This window comes from Sphaeramia orbicularis, chromosome 11 (assembly GCF_902148855.1).
Source record: "Sphaeramia orbicularis chromosome 11, fSphaOr1.1, whole genome shotgun sequence".
Lineage (NCBI taxonomy): Eukaryota > Metazoa > Chordata > Actinopteri > Kurtiformes > Apogonidae > Sphaeramia > Sphaeramia orbicularis.
The window spans coordinates 4,508,879-4,530,407 of record NC_043967.1 but is presented as its reverse complement, the minus strand read 5'-3'; the positions used below and the strand labels follow the sequence as shown (position 1 = coordinate 4,530,407).

At 36.0% G+C, this 21,529-nt stretch overlaps 1 protein-coding gene across 1 annotated transcript in view; it reads right to left on the bottom strand.

Moving 5' to 3' along the window:
- LOC115428438 (zinc finger transcription factor Trps1-like) overlaps positions 1 to 21,529 on the bottom strand; it is a 357,327-nt gene that overhangs the window by 206,892 nt on the left and 128,906 nt on the right.

The following is a 21,529-nucleotide window of genomic DNA, read 5'->3' as shown; positions in this document are numbered from 1 at the left end:
GTGGTCTGTGCCACCAAAGACCGAGCAAGTGAAAGTGAAACTTAAGGCTCATTTATCTGTTCCCTACCTTCTGAATCTTCACAAACTTTCGTTTGAGGGGACAGGACGTTTATCTGACCTATTATATATTATATATATGTATAATACGTCTTATAAACCATTTAATAAACTGTACAAGCGGAAATGCTAAACATTGATTCACCAGTAAAACCCATGGAGTTGGATCAATGACAGTGGATGGACACACTGGGTTTATGTTTAATTAATGAAATCTTTGCTGAAAAAGTCACTTTCTCTTCAGTTTTTTCTGTTTCTGATATAATAACCATCAACTTTACTATGAGTTTTAATGAACATTTACACGATCAGTGAATTAATTATGGGAAAATACCTGATTTTCACACAAAAAAAACCTCAAAATAGGAAAATAGGATAACATTTTTTTTTTTTAATGGTGATAAATCACTTAAGAAAGGTTAAATAGAGAGAAACATTAATTTGGGAACTGCTGCAAAAGTCACACTGGGTCTTTAAGGGTTATGTTTAGCAATTGTGATTATGATTGCCATTTAAGCAAAGATTACTCATTTCAAAATGTCAAGGTATATTTTCACATTTCTGCAGTTATTCCACCTTAAAGTGAACCTGTACTGGTCAGGCTTACAGCACTGATTGTGATTTTTGCCTCACTTAAAAGCAAGAGAGGCACAAATCCAGTTTAAAAAATAAAAAAATCCTCAAATGCACCACACTGGACCTTTTTATTACATGAATTTACCGGCAGGGGCAGAACCTATGGGAGCAGCCATTGGCTGTAAGTGATGAAACAACGCTGATTCAAGGTGATGGAGTATGAGTACACCAGTATCAGCACCAGTAAACCAGTATCAGTGCCAGTAAACCAGTAAGGGAATAGCACGATTAGCAGCTAGCGCGATTAACAGTTAGGTTAGCGATTAGCAGCTAGCGCACTGACACGCCATCAAATGGCATTATATAACACGCGAAAGGATGAAAATGCATAGGTTATAGCATGCCCAATGCAATAAAGTGGAGTCACATACAACACGATTTTATGAGATCAGTCTGTTTCAGACACTGACAATGTCGGTGTCATGTGACCAAAGGACCAAACCATATTAAACTTTAGCGGTTTGACATAATGTCGCTGTGGTATGTACGTGGTGTAACTGTTCTAGTGGAGCTGATGAACCCACTGGATCTGTGTTTTGGTGATCCACACTTTAGTTCACTGGAGGTGGGAATGTAATCAGGTAATTAAAGTGACTCGTCAAGAGTGAAAAAGAGAGAAAAAGAATGAAAAAGAGTGAAAAAGAATGAAAAAGAGCAAGAAGACAGAAGCGTCGTCAGAGGTGAAATGTGCCTCCAAGGGGACAGGACAGTATGTGTGTGTGTGTGTGTGAAGCACTAAAAAGCCCAAAAGCCATGTTGGAGAACAAACGCCGTGCCCCCCCACTGTGCTATTGCACCCCCCCAACACACACACACACACACACACACACACACAGGGACCAAGTAAATTTAAGTGTCAGCCGTAAAGTTTCTGACTATAGCCAGTGATCTTTTGCCCCTTTTCCCTCCTCTCTTTTCCTCCTCCTCCCATTCTCGTGTCTATGCAAAGTAGATCCTGATTCGTCCATTCATCCTTATTCATCCTTTCATCTTCCCTCCATTCCTCTTCCCTTCATTGTCCAAACACCCTTCCCATTTTAGCCTTCTTCTTCGGACTGGCTTCATGAGCCCTCTTTCATCACAGCCTTCTCACATTTTGACTTTAAAGGGAATTTATGAGTTCAAGCAGATTTAAAACAGGTTTACAGTTCTACAAACACAAGCTAAACACTAACGTCAACATAGAAGTTTGACTCTTTTTATACTTTTAGATATTCAAAAATATGAATTTACACAGAAGCATCAGTTGTTCCTGTTTATTTTCTTCCTTAGATTGATACTTTCAGTTGTTTTTGTTACATTTCTTGTTCAGTTTAGTGACTATTTTGTTCATGTGGATTATTTTGCTCATCAAACTTTTGCAGGGCTTCTGTTGTGCATTTTCATCTAAGGTGGAGAACACCATCATTTAAAGATCTGTTCACTGTTCACTCTTATTCAATTTTGTTATTCTATTTATTTTCAACAGCAGAGGAAGAAAATGCCAAGTACTGTGAGGAAGACCAGAGGAGACAGACCGTCCTTCTGTTTCTGATGTCCGTTAAATGTCTGTCTCAACATTACAACGTGTCTCCGTCCAAACTGGCCTTTCTTTTTCACCTCGTCTGCATCCGTTCTTTCCCAACTGACTCCCACCCCCCACTATCCACTCACACACACACACTCACACTCCTCTAACCGTGTGCCTCTGACCCCCCCCCACCCCCCCAACAAAAGTCTCAAAGACCCCCAGATGTGTGCCCCCTTCATTTCCATTTCAAAAACACACCCACCTCCCTCCGTGGTCCATCTATCCATACATCCACTTCTTCACACTCAGACAAAAAACACACACTGCCACACACGCATACAACGTATCACTAAGTCGACGTTCATCTTTTTTATGACGCAAAAAAAAAACATGCTGATCATGACAAATATCACTTACATGCTCCTTAAAAGGAGAGCGCCGCCGTCTTTAACTCCGTCTATTATCAACGCTACCAGACTTCCCCTTTTACACACATTCGACGAAAACATGCTGACCATCCAAAATATTATTTATCCTCAAAAAGAAACATGCTGATTGGTGACAGATTTCATGATCTCTGTGGTTTTGGTGTGCTGGTTCAGGACCCAAAGGTGAGTCCTGGTGGTGGATCGCTGCAGGCTACTGGGATAGTGGGAAAACTTGGTGGTATTTACACATATTACCTCCCACAATATCTTGCAAAATTCACATTTGAAGTCTTTAATTGCAGTTGTAAGACAAAATGACTTCCTGTATGAGAAAGAGTCAGTACTTTCAAGCACTTTTAAGTGTCATTTTCAGATGTTTCTAGAACAGCCCTTGTCACTGGGGTCAAATCCATATCTATGGGAATACATAGACTCAGGATTAGGGTGTGATTCATATAAAAATCACAATTCTCCTTTACTACAATTCAGAATTAATTTAAAATGTCCCAAAATCGATTTTAAAAATAAAACAAATCCACTGGTAGTCTGCCTCGTTTTGTACGTGGGACATTCTGACGTCATCACGCAGTCAGTTCTGGAACATACGCATGTGCAGGAAGACACCAAAAGAAAGAGGAAACTAATGAAGGAGGAAAGAGAAATTCCAACCGGCCCCTTCCTCGTTGAAGGCAAAGTTTTGGACTCATTTTGGGTATTATCTTACCGGCCGATAGGCTGTACGCCATTGTCGTCATGCGGCCTCCGGCGTCATCGTCTGTTGTCGTCTGTCGTCCGTTACAAAAATTTCAATAGTCTTCTTCTCCGAAACTAACAATTCCAATTGACTTCAAACTTGGTATACAGCTATTCTTTATGATGATGTCAACAAAAGTCAGGAAATTATTTGGATCCGGCTCTGATTCTGGATTTGGTGCGACTTTGAAAAATTTCCCCATTATAAGAGATTGGAAGTGCCGGTAAGCTACAGGGCCATTGGTCCTATTTTTACCGATCGTCCGGGAAGGGCCGAGGCTGACCTGAGCTTCACAGTGTGGAAGGTTTGGAAACTGCAGATGAAGCACTTCGGGAGCACCACCAAATGCGCAGTCTCACATCAACAACATTAGCGGTTAGGCTTAAGTTAGCAGTTAGCGACTAGCACGATTAGCGATTAGGGTTAGCAGTTAGCACTGATTAGTGGCTAGTGCATTGACACGCCATCAAATGGTGTTAAATAACACACGAAAGGATGAAAATGTGTATGTATAGCATGCCAAATGTAATAAACTGTCGTCACATCCAACAGTATTTGCTGAGCTCAGTTTGAGACTGCATCACCCAGAGTTTAAGGACACGGGGACACAGTCAGATACCAGAGGAAAACCAACACACACAGATGAACCTCACCAAGCATGGATAAATGTTTAAAACTGAATAAATGTGAAAAAGACATTTGAATGTGTGCATTTGTCATTCTGTCTGGCAAACCAGACTAGAGTAGATCATGAGGATCCTTTACACACCTATAGACTGAAGCACAAATCAGTAGGAATCAATTCATTTTGAAACGAAAATCGTTTTGAATCGAATCATAGCCCCAAAAATCGGAATCGAATCGAATCCTGAGATAGTAAAAGATTCCCACCCCTAATACTCAGGATTATTTTTGTCACTTTTTAATCACAATGGTGTACATTGTATTATGCTATAAACATCTAAAATTATGTTTCATAACTGCAAAAAGTTTATAAACTAAAGGAGGAACACAAAGTTTTACCCAAAAAAAGGGAAGTCACTTGGTGTTTTTCAGACTCAATCCCACCAAGAGACAAAGATTAAGATACAAATGTACCTGGAGTCCGACCTGAGAACACTGGAATGTTCTTTATGGCATAAAGTTTATTTTTCTACATCTACATCACCTCTGTGTAAGTAGATTTGATTATAATTGCAGACCTTGAAAACACAGCATTGAAATTCAAGCATTTTCAAGGATTTCAAGCCCCTGTACGAACCCTGGACAAGGAACCGGAGGATACTACAGTGGACATCACACCTAGTCTAACATTCAAATATGCGGCATTTAAAAGTTCTGTTGAGCCTCAGCAGATTCAGATCCTACAAACACAACCCTGTGAATGGTGGTGACATACAAACAGCTCTCTGTGAACCGACACAAAAAATGTTTCAACTGTGGAAATATCTATTTTTCCAAGTTTTTATATGAATTCAATAGGATTTTCTACTCTGTGAACCAACCAAAACGACACCACAGCACCAACGTCAACAACAAACCTTTGCCACTTTAACATCGCTACATAGAACTGTACTAATGTGACCAAGGCTGTGTTTAGACTGCAGGTAAATGTGTCCCAAATCTGATTTTTGTGTCCATATGTGACCTTGTATCTGATCTGTTAAAGACAGTTTGAACAGCACTAATCTGGACCCCGACCACTTTCATATGTGGTCCTAAATCTGACCTAGACCAACTTCCATATGTGGTCCTAAACTTGACCCAGACCACTTTCATAGTGGTCCTAAATCTGACCTAGACCACTTTCATATGTGGTCCTAAATCTGACCTGGACCACTTTCATATGTGGTCCTAAATCTGACCCAGACCACTTTCATATGTGGTCCTAAATCTGACCCAGACCACTTTCATATGTGGTCCTAAATCTGATACGTATCTAATATTTTACTATGCGACTTCAGTCTGAACAGCCAAGTCGCATTTATCTGACCTTTACATCATTGAAACGCGACATATGTCACAATTCTGCGTCCCAGGAGCGTTTCCTCCATGAACACAGTGTGTGTCTGCGTGATAACGTATTCCATCAGGACCTCTTTTGTGCATGTGGGTCACTTCAGGGTCACATTCAGTTCAGACTCAAAACTGATAGAAGTCGTATTTAATGTGGAATATGTAATATACAAAAAAATAAAAATAAAAATTCGGATTTCACCAAAAAATCCATATTGTGCATTAAGACCTGCTGTGCGAACGTAGCCTTAGTGAAAATCTATATAATAATTATAGATATTTTTCTAAGTCTTTTTACTTTTATATTTTTTGTGGTTGTTTCAGCTGGTTCTGGAATAAATGACAAGTTGTTTACTATTTTCAGACATGTCTTTTTCATATTTTACTATTTTTATCGCCTATTCAAAAAATCGTTTAATCAAATCAAAGTAAATTAAAAAATAAATTGAAATAAATTAATGGATTTCAAAATTAATCAATAGCTGCAGCTCAAACATCATGTCTTCCACTACTTTCTCCTGTTGTCCACACAACCTGGGTCACATGACTTAAATAATCCAATGAATGAGACTACTCAGCTATGAATTTAACTCATTAGCTCCATGCTTATCCTATACTTACTCTATTATTAGTTTTTCAGTGTTGGAAAGCATGCGCAAAATCACAGTGGCTGGAGCGGCTGGTTGTTTAAATCATACTTTTCTTTTATGGGACACTATAAATGGCCCCTTATTACAAACGCACACATGCACAGGACGGCGCACGCTCACACCAACACATGAACACACACTGAAAACAAAGAGTACTTTGAAAAGCTCCTCAGCCACCAGATGTTTTAGCCAGACTACAATACTAATGGGCCAGTAGGTGTGTGTGTGTGTGTGTGTGTGTGTGTGTGTGTGTGTGTGTGTCTGTGTGTCTGTGTGTCTGTGTGTCTGTGGGTCTGTGTGTCAGTAAGTATGCACTTCTAACACAAAGGCCCAGAGCTATACAAGAAGGATGGACATGTATCTGCAATGAGCACTTCCATCTCAGCTGATTAGAAGTTCCAGAAGTTGGACAGTTATAATTTTTTTTAAAGACCAACAGGACAAAACCAATCTATAAAAAAAAAAAAAAAAAAAAAAAAAAAAAAGATTTGTCAAAATGAAAACATACCTGTAGTCCCTGATTTAGTGGTTTGTTAATTTTCTTTCAAATAAACACAAAGGTGGTGTTTGTCTTTCCATCATTTTCCGTCTTATGTTCCTCTAACTTCTTTTATCATTTTACATCATTTTTGACTGGTTGTGCCTTTTACAACATGTAGCCCACATCTTGTTGTGTCTTTTAAATCTTTTTTCCTTTCATCTACATTTTCAACATCTTTTGCATTTCTGTGTAGAAATGTGCTCATTAACGGAAACATGGCAGCTCAGCCTACATGTACATGAAAATGTGAAGCTTGTGTGCTTAACGTTGACACTGTTAATATTGTAGTGATGTTGGTCTAAAATGCAGAGTATTCAGACCACTGGGAAGAGTTTAAATCCCACAAATAATCAAATTTTACATCATTTTCATCTTGTTGGATTGTGCACCTTTTTTTTTGATGATTTAATTTAATGTGGATTTTTTTTTCAATATTGGACCAATAATTATCAGTGCCGATAGTTACTGTGCATCCCTAGTAATTAGAGCTGTCAATCACACACTTAACCTGCTACCTGTCTGAAAATGTAAGGATCTGCAGGATGGCACGTGTGCAGCTTGAAAACACACATCAAACAGCAGATGTCGAACGTCCTCTCACTTAAATTACTAGATCCTGAAAGGTAATTATGGATGGTTTTGCCCAGTGACAATAAAAAAACCATCAAACCCTGCAGTTTTAAATGCAATGTTTATTTATTTAACCTTTATTTTTTCCAGGAAGTGCCTTGAGATTGGATTTCTTTAGGGAGGGAGATCTAGATGTGTTGTATATGAGCCTCAAAGACACAGACAAGACATTTAAAGTCCAAAACACAGCTGAAAGAGTTAATATATCTGCACATAAATACTTACTTATAGAACTGATCAAATGCACATATGCATCCTTGATAGAAGTCTGAGTATGGCAGCTAATGCTAATGCTAATGCTATAGGAGTGCCAGTACATACAGTAAACAGAGGAGATGGAATATTATGACTGGGAAACATCACAATAACAAACACATGTCAGTGCATATTTACACTTGAAAAGAAAGGTGATTACAGTCCCTGAGAGGCAAATTAAGCATTTTGACAGTGGTTATAGCATGAAAAAGCACCACACTGACAGTCTTTCATGTCTTGCATTACAGTCAAAACGCAAGAAAGACCGATTTAGAGATAAAGAACAAGAGCGAGAGGGAAAAAGCCACAGAATGACAAAGAAAAAAGGAAAAAGTGAACCTGACACAAAGAAAGCAACTAATTCGTCACCTAGGCATGTGTGTGTGAATTCAGGATTTGACTGTTACCAGAAAAGACAGTTTCAGTTCAGAAATAAACCGTGAATGAGGCGGTTGAGTCACGACTCTGGTCTGACAGACACCTGCCAACGACGCTCAACGGTTTGGAAATAAAACCAGGATGGAAATGTACGATCAAAGGTGCTCTTCATCATAAACTTTGGTGCCCATTTTGATCGCTTTCATTCAAATTAATGCTAAATCGTGAAATTACAAAACAAGATGACGAGTGTGTTTTTGTCTGAAACGACTGAAAAGATGAGAGAAGGAAAAAAATACATGGAAAGACCGTAAACATCGTCATTTGATTATTTTAATTTCAACTTTGCCTTGCAAAACACTATATGAAAAGAAGAAAATCCTATGTCACAAAATCCACAAAAACAATATAAAAGATGTATCAAGACAAAAATAACACACACTGAGGAAACTAATGACACTAGACTAGTTGCATTTCCATTGACACTCAAATTGTGCAAATATAACTTGCGCATAAAACTTTAACGACCAATTTCGCCAAAACTCTCATTTTTCAATGAAGAGTTTTTGCGTTTGCGAGAGGTGGTTTTTCGAACGTAGTGAAATTGGCATATCGCACAAAACTACAATTGAAAGACCTTTTTGCCTAACTAGAGAATTCTAGTTTCAAAACAACAAAGAAATGAGAGCATTTTCCAGGACCTAGATGGCGCTATGAGACAAATATGAATATATCTGTAAATCAACGTGATATTTGTGTTCGACACCATGTTTATGAAATGACTTCTCCTGACAGCTCACTATAATAAATAAATCACCACTTTTGTGATTTAATGGAAAACCGTCATTACACACTTCTATTTTTTCAACATTTAGTAAACATCAGTAAAGTTTTACGAATATGTTCAATGGAAAAGCAACTAGTGATGTAACAAGATGAAAATGAGGCAAAATATGTAATGATTTAAATACACGTGTAGCCTAATTTTCTGATTTAGTTTTCATTTTCATTGTCTTTACTTTGTTAAGACATCAGACAAAAGATCTTTATTCTACAGCCTATGAAAGTTTCTCAAAAATATTGTGCCATCAAATGACTTTCTTTAATTCCTGATCAGGTTTATAGTCACTTGTGGAGTTGAGATTGTTACTCTAGATTCCTCAATAAAAAGGCCACTCTGTTCTTGCTGAGAAAAGTCTCACTGAATTAAATACACAGAACTTGAGAAAAGTGGTTTCATGCTCTCCATCTGCCTGTTGCACAACCTTTTCAGCTTCAGCACAAAGAAGCTCACAACATAATCCACCACTGATGCCACTGTCACATTTTCCACAGATTATTCCACTGCATGTGAGAAAATGACAGAAGAAGCCTTTTGGAAACACTTCTATACTGTAAAAGAGTCAAGTCAGCGCCTTCTAATCTACTGTTAGATCTACTGTGGACTCACTAGGCACTTTTCCATCATTGAGCCTCAAACTGCGTGAATGTAACTTGCGCATAAAAATTTGCCTAATGGAAAAATGACAATTTTGCCAAAACTCTTGTTTCTTGGATAAAAAGTTTTTGTTCTTGCAAGAGGTGGTTTTTAGGGTGTAGCAAAATTGGTATATCGCGCAAAACTGTAATGGAAAGACCTTTTAGCGCAACTAAAGTCACATGAACAAAAAAAAAAAAACACATGGTGATGGATGTTAGAACAAGAGAAGAAGAAGAGTTGAACCCAAACATGTGTGTATGTGTGGACACACCAGGAAACCACATCATTTTAGAATTTAGTAGGAGATACAGGGGGAACGAGCATTCTAGATTCAAAACAACACAGATTTATGGTCATGTTTATGGAATGACTTTTTGTCCACTCCACTTTTCAACTTCATACAAGTCACAGGACTTTAAACTATGAAACTTCTATTCAACTTTTTGATGCCTTTAATACTTTTTTAAACTATCACAAGTAAAGTTTCATACTTTTTAAAATATTCAACTTTTTCCCCCGTTGAAATGAATGGGACAGTCCTTCAACCTAATGCCATGTTTCCACTACGTGGAACCGGCTCAACTCAACTCAGGTACCAGGTCCTATTCCTGGAGACCGTTTCCATTACAGGACAACCGACTTTAGAGCACCTGGTCATCATAGAGATGCTGTGCATAACTTTCATGTCGTCTGCTCAGAGAGTTGCTGCTAAACTCATTTGTTGCGTGTTGTCCTGTCAAGCTCACACTGAATCTTTTCAGCCACCAAGGACAGAAATGTCTGAACCTCCTGGACCGACCATAGTGTTGTTTTATGGGCTGTCATCATGGATTAATTTACCGATAGATTTACTGTAAACTTCAGAATCTGTGTTTTGTTTTGTTTTCTTAGTGGTGGGTCACACAATGATGATGCATTGACGCAAATACAACTCTCTGACCAATCAGTGGTCTGCAGTGTTTATATGTCACATTTTAGTATCTCTTCACCCATTTTGGAACCTCGGCTGAACAAGTACTAACAACTAGTACCAGGTACCAGATTCCAGGTTCTTTTATGTATGGAAATGCAAAAAGGCCAAGTCGAGCCAGTACCACGTAGTGGAAAGGCAGCATAAATCTACTTCAAACTTCAACAAATTTCAACTTTAAACGAGTCACAAGACTTTCAACTATTAAACTTCTGTCCAATGTTTTGATACCTTTTATACTTTTTAAACTATCCGGGTATAAGGTTTGTACTTTTCCTGTCTTTGCCTGAGCTGATAATGGGAGTCTATGGGACTGACATCATGGCCACTGTAACCTTCAGATTTTAACAAAAATATCTCCATGAAATCAGCAATCACACACAATCTCTTCAAAAACTGCAGATGATCTAGTTCATGGGTGTCAAACATACGGCCTGTGGGCCAAAAGCAGCCCACCAAAGGGTCCAATCCAGAATTGCACTGAAGATGTTAACAATTATTTTAGTTCAGGTTCCACATTAAGACCAATATGATCTAAAGTTGATCAGTCCAGTAAAATACTATCATAATAACCTAGAAATAATGAAAAACTCCAATTTTTTCCTCTTTGTTTTAATGTAAAAAAGTAAAATTAGGCAACATGAAAGTGTTCACATTTACAAACCATCTTTTCACAAAAAATGTGAATAACCTGAACAAATATAAAGAACCCGAAATGTCTTAAGTAACTCCCATTTTTCTAATATTCTGTCTGTTATTAAATGTTTTCTGTATTTGTAGATCCACTGTGACCTGTAAGTGTTAATGAACATGTACAAATGACAAACTGAGGCATCAATTACCATTGTTAAAATTGCACATTTATCTGAATAAATTTCAGTTTGTTCATGATTGTTCATGTTACTCACATTTTTTAAAGGATGCTTTATACATGTTAACATTTTCATAAATAATGTAATTTTACTTTTTTCACTCTAAAATTAGAGATAAGTTTGGAGGTTGACATTATTTTGCCTATATATGATTGTATTATTATTATTGTACTGGTCCAGTCCACTTCAGATCATATTGGGCTGAATGTGGAACCTGAACTAAAATGAGTCTGACAGCCCTGATTTACTTGATTTCTCTAGTTTATTTAAACAGGTCTGTTGTTTCTGCAACATGTAATTAAACATTTATGTGGCAAAACAAGTAAGAAGATTCAGCTCAATGAACTTTAACAGAAGGGAATATGACTTAAAAGACGGTCATGGAGTCATTCTCAACATATGCTTCATCTTTGATCTTAACCCTTAAAGACCCAAACCTCCACTGGCGACCAAAACCATCTACTGATCTAAACTGTTTAATTCCTGTTGATCCACTAATCCTATCAATCCATGTCAATAATTGGTGTAAAATACAGTTCTTCATCTTTTCATGATCATCAGATATGACCCATTTGGACGTTCAGAGGCTCCGTAGTTACCGTGGAAACACCGTCATCTTCTACAACATGGATTCCCCAGTTAGTTGGATCAATGACAGTGGATGGACAAACTGGGTTTATGTTCAGTTAATGACAGATTGGACTGAAAAAGACACTGTTTATTCAGTTTTCTCTGTTTTTGATATAATAACCTATGAATTAACTCTGAGTTTTCAAGAACATCTTAATTGAATATAGGAAATTAAATATAGGAAAACACAGGATTTACAGTGAAGAATTATAAATACAAAGGATAATATTATAATAAATGGTGGCAAATCACTTAAGAAACTGTTAAATACCGTTAAATAGAGAGAATAATTAATTTGGGAACTGACACAAACGTAGCCCTGGGTCTGTATGGGTTAAATGCTTCGCTCTGACACGCACTAATAACACTGATAACATTTCATTGACAGGTGGTAGGTTTATGTTGTTATTTGTAAGATGATGTTAAAATATAACTAAGACCAGACTGAAACCCACATGCTTGTAGGACAGACCATAAAACTGAACCGTCAGTTAGGACAGCTTCCAGGACTGCTAAGTGAAACCAGCCCACTATGGAAGAGCTACTTTACTGCACAAACACATTTACACACTCTGGGTGATTTTTAACTAAAAAAAAAAACAAAAAAAAACAGCAGCAGCTTTTAGAGACGTTCAGTTTATCATTGGATAAATTTGCACCAAATGCACAAAGTAGATGGAAATGTAAAGGCCTAGTGCTGGTAGATAAAATGATAAGGATATATACCGCAATATAACTTTTTCTCAATAGAAATATGACACATGCTCGATACAATTTCAATAGAAATCATTCATCCATGTTTTGAGAGACATAAGAACAGCCAATCATAATTAAGCAGCGCCGCATCGAACGAATCACACAAGAGCAAGGTTATTATCGTTAACGAAAACTAACGAAATGACAAAAACTCGAATTGTAAAAACATTGTTGTTAACTGAAATAAATAAAAACTATAATTAAAAGAAAAAAACAATAACTAACTGAAACTGTATTGTGTGTTTACAAAACTAACTAAAATGTATAAAAATTCTGGATAAAACTCCCTTCGTTTTCGTCTTTGTCAATGTCGGATTGACATAAAATCAATTTATTTCCCTCAAGCAATTTTAGCTGGTGGCACCATATGATATTTAACAGTCCGTCACTTCTTGTCACTTGTTGTTTAGTCGTCTTCTCGTCTCCACTCTACCTGGAAACATGGAGATTAAAGTTGGGAGAAAGCAGCAGAGTCCTGTCTGGGATTTATCTGAATTCGATGGTGAAGAAGAGAAAAGATAGAAAGAAACTAAAGCTAAACTAAAACTAAGCATTTAGAAAATTACGAAAACTAATAAAAACTAGCAAACCTGCTCTAAAAACTAATTAAAACTAACTGAATCAGAGAAAAAAAGGCAAAACTAAATAAAACTAAAGTATAATGAAAAATCCAAAACTATTAGAACCTTGCAATAGAGTCACATCAAGTTAGGTTGATCAATTAGGTTGATGCACCTCATCACCGATCAATAATCACTGAGACACAAATGACGACTGTATGTGTCTTTGGTAACACAGAGAGGAAACTACAACCCTGTTTACATCCAAACAAACAGTCCTTAACGATCAGTAGATGGGATTACCTCCAATGTGGAGCCAGTTACTGAGTGAAGGGTTAGGGACCGTCTGCAAAGGGCTAACCGGAAAATTTATACATATTTAAAATTCAATAACTTTGCTTCTATTCAGTGAAATGGCACCAGATTTATGTGACACAGCCACGAACCCCTTCTGCACACACTACAGCACACAGATTGGACAAGTGTCAAACACAGATTAGACTAAATATAATATGAGCTACATCTGTATTTAAATGGGCCTATATAGTCCAAATGATGCACTGCTGATTATTTGTTTAAGGGTTTGTTTACATGTTTGCAGGGGATTTATTTATTTATTTAAGATAAGATATTCCTTTATTGATCCCACAGTGGGGAAATTCACAGTGTTATCAGCAGCAAACACATACGACACATACAAGCATACACATACGCGTAAAACAAACAGTTGTATAAATTTGAATTAAAAAAAGTGTTTAAAAGGAGAGTGCAAATACGGGTTGATATGAATGTAGTGTAGTTATTTATATGCACTTCTCCATTTTATTGCCTTTCCACATGAATCTTTAAGCTGAACGCACACAATATGGACCTGTTTTATTGATCTGAAACTGTTGTAAAAATGTTCTTCAGCACATCTTTCATGTTCATGTTCTGTCATGTAAATAAATCCTATTTAAATCAAAGATAACCCTCTGATGTGGACAAAAATAGTGATTTGATTTATTTGGTGATACATATCGATCTTATCTGACATGAAAAAATTTATCGTGATTTATCGTATGATTTTTTTTTCCATATCGCCCAGCCCTATATAGGCCTATATTTTATTAAAAGAAAAAAGCTTAGTTTGCACAGTAACTTATTTCTGAAACTTAACTTATTCATTTTGAATGTTGTAACCAAGGGTTGTGACTTTGTGGTTATAAATATTTGTAGGAGTCACAACAAGGTGAAAATGATCTAATACAATACAACTACTAAATACTAAGACAACTGTTCATTGGATTTACTCAGATAATGAAATATAATGACAAAGGATCAGAATCAGCCAAAGTGAACATCAGTGTCATACATTTTAGTTTCACCTACCATTTCTCAAATAGAACTCTATTTAATGGAACTGTTTCTAAAATTTCAGTGTTACTTGTAGAAAAAAAAAGATATAAAGATATAATCAATATAAAATGTAACCTAAAAAGGATGAAAATATGTAAATACACTATTAACTTTAATAATAATATTTGTTCAGACTCATATATGTAAATGCACTGTTAACTTTAATAATAATATTTGTTAAGAGTCACATATGTAAAGGCACTATTAACTTTAATAATAATATCTGTTCTAGACTCATATATGTAAATACACTATTAACTTTAATAATAATATTTGTTCTAGACTCATATATGTAAATGCACTATTAACTTTAATAATAATATCTGTTCTAGACTCATATATGTAAATGCACTATTAACTTTAATAATAATATTTGTTCAGACTCATATGTAAATGCACTATTAACTTTAATAATAATATTTGTTCAGACTCATATATGTAAATACACTATTAACTTTAATAATATTTGTTCAGACTCATATGTAAATGCACTATTAACTTTAATAATAATATTTGTTCAGACTCATATATGTAAATACACTATTAACTTTAATAATATTTGTTCAGACTCATATATGTAAATGTACTATTAACTTTAATAATAATATTTGTTCAGACTCATATATGTAAATGCACTATTAACTTTAATAATAATATTTGTTCAGACTCATATATATGTAAATGCACTATTAACTTTAACAATAATATTTGTTTAGATTCATATGTAAATGCACTATTAACTTTAATAATAATATTTGTTCACACACACATATGCAAATGCACTATTAACTTTAATAATATCTGTTCTAGACTCATATGTAAATGCACTATTAACTTTAATAATAATATTTGTTCACACACACATATGCAAATGCACTATTAACTTTAATAATATCTGTTCTAGACTCATATGTAAATGCACTATTAACTTTAATAATATTTGTTCACACACACATATGCAAATGCACTATTAACTTTAATAATATCTGTTCTAGACTCATATATGTAAATGCACTATTAACTTTAATAATTATATTTGTTCAGACTCATATATGTAAATGCACTATTAACTTTAATAATTATATTTGTTCAGACTCATATATGTAAATGCACTATTAACTTTGATAATAATATTTGTTCTTGTGTCAGTGATATTTTCAGTCTGTGAATCTGTTGAACTAATTCTTCAACAGTGCATGAATATTCAAAGGTTCTGTCCGATCCAATTATTAGTCAAATATACTCTGCTATTATCTGTATATGTCACTTCAGTTATAGAATGTCTCTTCAATAAAAGTTTCTGATCATATTTGTAGTTTATCATCAGATCTAAAGCCCTATGTTTCATTTAGGATCCATTTATGATGAGAACAGCATGTTTTATACATTTGAGTAAGGTGAAAAAAATTATGTTCATTTTCAGTCCCCGTGTCACGCAGCAGGAATTTAAGTATTTTTACCCCAAATGTTATTTCTGTCAATTTTAACTCACTCATATTGGGATCATGTCGGTCTGAAAGTTGAACCTGAACTAAAATGATTCTAATATCCTTGATTATTAATATCTTCAGTGAAATTTTTGCATTTGACAAATTCATCCCACGGTCCAGATTGGACCCTTTGGTGGGCCGGTTTTGGCCCACGGGCCATATGTTTGACACCCCTGATTTAGTCTCTCACGTCAAACCACCAAAAATTGTCCCATATTTGGGATGTGTATGTTGAAAAAACAACTTAAAACAGGAGTAGAAAAAAGAAGGATCATTTTATTCTAAACCAGGTCCATGTGTTGGTTATCTGAAACAGGCTGCCCTAAAAGACAGACTTGAAACGTCCAAAATAGAGCAAAGACATTAGAGACAAAGTCAAGCCTAAACAAAGCTGTACTAACCACAGATGCAGAGTGGGGATGACATGTGGGGCATTTAGCAGACACACTTTTCCACAGTTACTTCCAGTAAACGGCAACAGGAGAATGAGCTCAACGCTCCGCAGCATCGACCAACGCTACAAGTGGCTAATAAAGAGCGATCCGAGAGCCAAAAGCATGTGGCCACGCAGTAAAACAAGTTAAAAACAACTGGATCCTTGGGATATGAGCGAAAACAAGAGAGCCTGTAATAAAGAAGCGCTACCTACACCACTGAGAGCCAACGGAGCCAGAAGCCTCCGAAAAAAGGGCTTTTCTTCAAATAAACTAGCCGTGACAAATGGATGTTTCCCTTGATCTGAGCTGCAGGCAGGTTTCACATGAATAAGGGCTGATTGACCTAATAGATGTTATCTGCTCCTGCTTATTGGAAACACTGGCACTTTGGACACTTCACATTCATAAACAAACACCATTACAAATTACAAATAAACACATGTTGTGTGGAACGCGGATGGAAGAAAACATCGGTTCTGCAATACATATCGCAATATTTCATTTCATGATACTGTATGGATGTTAAAAAGTAATGTATCGATATTTTTACGTATTTATTCCAATACAGATATGGTTCATTTTTGGTTTTCTTTTTTGTTTACATTTAATTTAACACTGTTTTATTAAATAATGGTTATTTGATGCATTGTAAAAGCACTTTTTACTGTCTGAGAGGCAGATGTTCTGTTATGATGTTAGTTATGAACTAATAGTATATGGACATTTGACAGGGTTCATATACATAACTGAAGGTCAAATTGAAACACTTTTAAGGGTCATTTTCACATTTTTCCAGCACAGCCTCTTATCGCTGCGGTAAATCCATATCTACAGGAATACAGGGTGGGGAAGCAAAATTTACAATATTTTGAGGCAGGGATTGAAAGACAGTGTATGACCAATTAGTTTATTGAAAGTCATGAGAATTTATTTGCCACAAGAAAATTGACATAATAGAAAATGTTTTTATTCCATGTGTCCTCCTTCTTTCTCAATAACTGCCTTCACACGCTTCCTGAAACTTGCGCAAGTGTTCCTGAAATATTCAGGTGACAACTTCTCCCATTCTTCTTTAATAGTATCTTCCAGACTTTCTCGTAATAGTTTTGCTCATAGTCATTCTCTTCTTTCCATTATAAACAGTCTTTATGGACACTCCAACTATTTTTGAAATCTCCTTTGGTGTGACGAGTGCATTCAGCAAATCACACACTCTTTGACGTTTGCTTTCCTGATTACTCATATGGGCAAAAGTTTCTGAAAAGGTATGGATAATAGTGTTAGGTATGATTATGACATCAGTATATGTTTGGTTTCAAAACAATTGACATAGTGCCTGCTGAGAAAAAACAACTAAATGTTCATTGTAAATTTTGCTTCCCCACCCCGTACATGTACTCAGGAATATTTTTTTGCTCTTTTTATCACAATGATGTACATTGTATCATGCATAAATATCTAATCTATCATTAACTGAACAAAAACCCAGTATCAATCAACATTTCAGTTTTTTTATCCATACTGTTCATTTTATTCATTGCTTTGGCTGTTTTTGTTCATTTTGTTGCTTATTTTCTCCATGTTATTTATTATTTTGTAGATTTTCGTATTTGTTTTTGTTCATTTTGTTCATTTTATTTATTATTTTATTCATTTTTACTCATTTTTGTTGAATTTTTTCATTTTGTTCTCCAATTTTGTTCTCCAATTTTGTTCGGTTTGTGGCTTATTTTGTTCATGTTACTTATAGTTTTGTTCATTTTTCATTCATTTTTGTGAATTTTATTCATCGTTTTGGCTGTTTTTGTTCATTTTGTTGATTATTTTATTCTTTCTTACTTAATTGTATTCTATATTTTGCTTCTTTTTTACTTTATTATTCTGTATGTTTTTTGAAATTCTTTTTGTTCTTTTTTTTTTGATCTAGCTATATGTAAACCCAGTGTGCCCATCCACTGTCATTGATCCAACTCCATGGGTTTTACTGGGGAATCAATGTTGTAGAAGATGACGGTGTTTCCACGGTAACTACAGAGCCTCTGAACATCCAAATGGGTCATATCTGATGACCATGAAAAGATGAAGAACTGTATTTTACACCAATATTGACATGGATTGATAGGATTAGTGGATCAACAGGTATTAAACAGTTTAGATCAGTAGATGGGTTAGGTTAAAGGAGGACGTTTGGGTCTTTCAGGGTGAATGCTCATATGAATCTGTCACATTTATGACATAATTGCCATATCAGAATCATTTTATATAATTGTTATTATCTTAGGGTGTTAATGACATCCTTTTGTTACGTCTCATTCTTCTTCAGCACTTAAACCCTCAATATGCCCTCAGGTCCACTCCATTTGTGATGTTTCTCTTCAGAGCCTGAATTTGACAGGTTTTGTCATCTTCTTTTATGAATTTCATTATGGACAAAGTCAGTGAAGTAAAGCCCCCAGAGCAGGGGTCAAACTCATGTTAGTACAGGGGCCACATACAACCCAATATGATCTGAAATGGGCCAGACCAGGAAAATAATAATTGTGAAAAAAAGTCAAATAAGTGCATTTGTACCAATATTCGGCCTGTTATTAATGTTTTGTGTATTTGTAGATCCACTGTGATCTGTAAGTTATAATATACATGTGTAATTGATAAAATGAGGCAGAATATTGTTATAATTGTACTTATTTTTCTTAAGAAATTTCAGGTTATTCGTGACTGTTCATGTTATTCACATTTTTTGTGAAAGAAGAGTTAATAAATGCAACATTTTCATGTAATTTTACTGTTTTACACTAAAACAAAGAGAAAAAAAAAACTGCAGTTGCAGGCTGTCCAACTCATTTGGTTCAGGTTCCACATTCAGCCCAATTTGATCTCCAGTGTTCTGAACTATTAAAATAATAGCATAATAACCTATAAATAATGACAACTCCAAGTTTTTCTCTATTTTTCATTGCAATAAAAAAAAATAAATTATGAAAATATTTACATTTACAAACTGTCCAAACAAAAAACATGTGAATAACCTGAAAAAAATTAAATAAATACATAAATTGCAATTTAACAATATTATAGCTCAACTTACACACGTACAAACGATACACAATGTTATACAAACATTTGGTAACAGGCGTAATATTATAATATTTAAGTTTGGAATTACCGCTAAACTATGATCAATTTGTACAATATTATGAGTCAGTTTATTATTAACACAACTTACAGATCAGAGTGGATCTACAAATGCACTAAACAGTAAGAGGAAGATATTGTTAACTTTACACTTCATTTTCATTTTGTCCACATTTTATCATTAAAGGGTTATTGTGCTTTTATTTAACTTCGATCATATTGGTCTGTTTATGTCCCCTGAACTAAAGCCAGTTCAACGTCCTTGACTGTTAATGTCTTCAGTGAAATTTTTGAATTTCAGATTCATCCCACAGGTCAGACTGGACCCTTTGGTGGGTCAGACTGGACCCTTTGGCAGGCCAGTTTTGGCCCGTGAGCCATATGTTTGACCCCCTTGCCTCAGAGGGTCCAGGTCATGGTCTGATGTGAAGCACATTTCACAGCATCAGTTTGAATGTGCGTCAGGACAGAGAAAATCCAAACTATTTTAACATCACGATGCTGTGTGCATACCTTAAATCTACATTCCATGACTTTTCCTGTGATTTTACTTAGTTTGGTGATTTTCTAGGTCTGAACAGTGAGATCTGAAAATTACATCATAGTTTTTCATGATGTAGTTCGTTTCGATTTAATACTTAATATTTCATGCTTGTATATCTAATACATATCTATTCATTTATTTTTTATTAATGAAAGACAAATAGTAATATAATTTATTTTATATATTTTAAATTCAATAATAATAAATGTCTCTTTTCCCCCATAAGGTGTAGAATTAAACAGTGATGGAAACAACCCTAAAAACTGTCTTAACACCAGGTAATAGTCTGCACCGACCACTGATGTGAAACTATTGAGTAATGCTTTCCCAAAAAAATCCAGTTATGTACCATCTAAAAACAGGCTAAATGCCAAACCCACACTGAAAGGTTTATCAAATGCATCAGGTCACATTTAGCACATGTGAGGTCCTCAGAAACACCAGCATCAGGTCTAAGACGAGCCCGCACGTAGAAGGACGGGCATGAGAACCAATACAACGATGAGAATGAGCCAAGAAGAGGGAGACTGACATTAGACCAGACCCGGATCAGACCAGGACCAGAGACAAACCACGATCACAGACAGACCATAACCACAAACAGACCAGGACCAGAGACCAGGATCACAGACCAGGACCAGAGACAAACCGGGACCAGAGACCAGAACCAGAGACCAGAGATCAGGACCAGAAATAGACCAGGATCACAGACAGACCGGGACCAGAGATAGTCCAGGATCACAGACAGACCAGAGATCAGGACCAGGCACAGACCAGGACCACAGACCGGGAACAGAGTCAGACCAGGACCAGGATCACAGATGCCGGTGTCCAAGTGGAGCCTTTGACTTGTCCTTCAGAGGTTTTGGGGGGACAGGTGAGACCAGAGAACTCACCTGAGCTGTGCAGCTTTTACTGAAGTTTCACAAACTTCCATCTTACATCAACTTTCCAACGTTATCAGATCAAAAACACTAACTCAAATCACACCTGTAGTACTGTCCAAAATAACCTGGACCACATTCTCCATCCTTCTGATGGTCTAACCAGGGTTCAGTGGCTCTCACACCTGCACATGCAGACGGTTCTAGCACCAACATTTGACTGAAGACGACTTTAACCACCTGAGACCCAGTAATGTATGTCTGTCCTCTGTAGGGACAAGAGTTTTACAGCTTTAGTTAAAAAAAAGAAAAAAAAAAAAACGCTGTTCACTGCAACGGACATTTCATTAAAAAAGATTAAATAAAAAAATGTATCAGAAAAACTGTGACATTGTGCTGTTTCCGATCTACGATGGCGTATTAGGGCCACATAAGAAAACTGGAAAAGCACTCTGAGCGCAGACCTCCACCAAGGCAGATCAGTCCCCCCCCCCCCAATCACCACCTAAATTTAATCA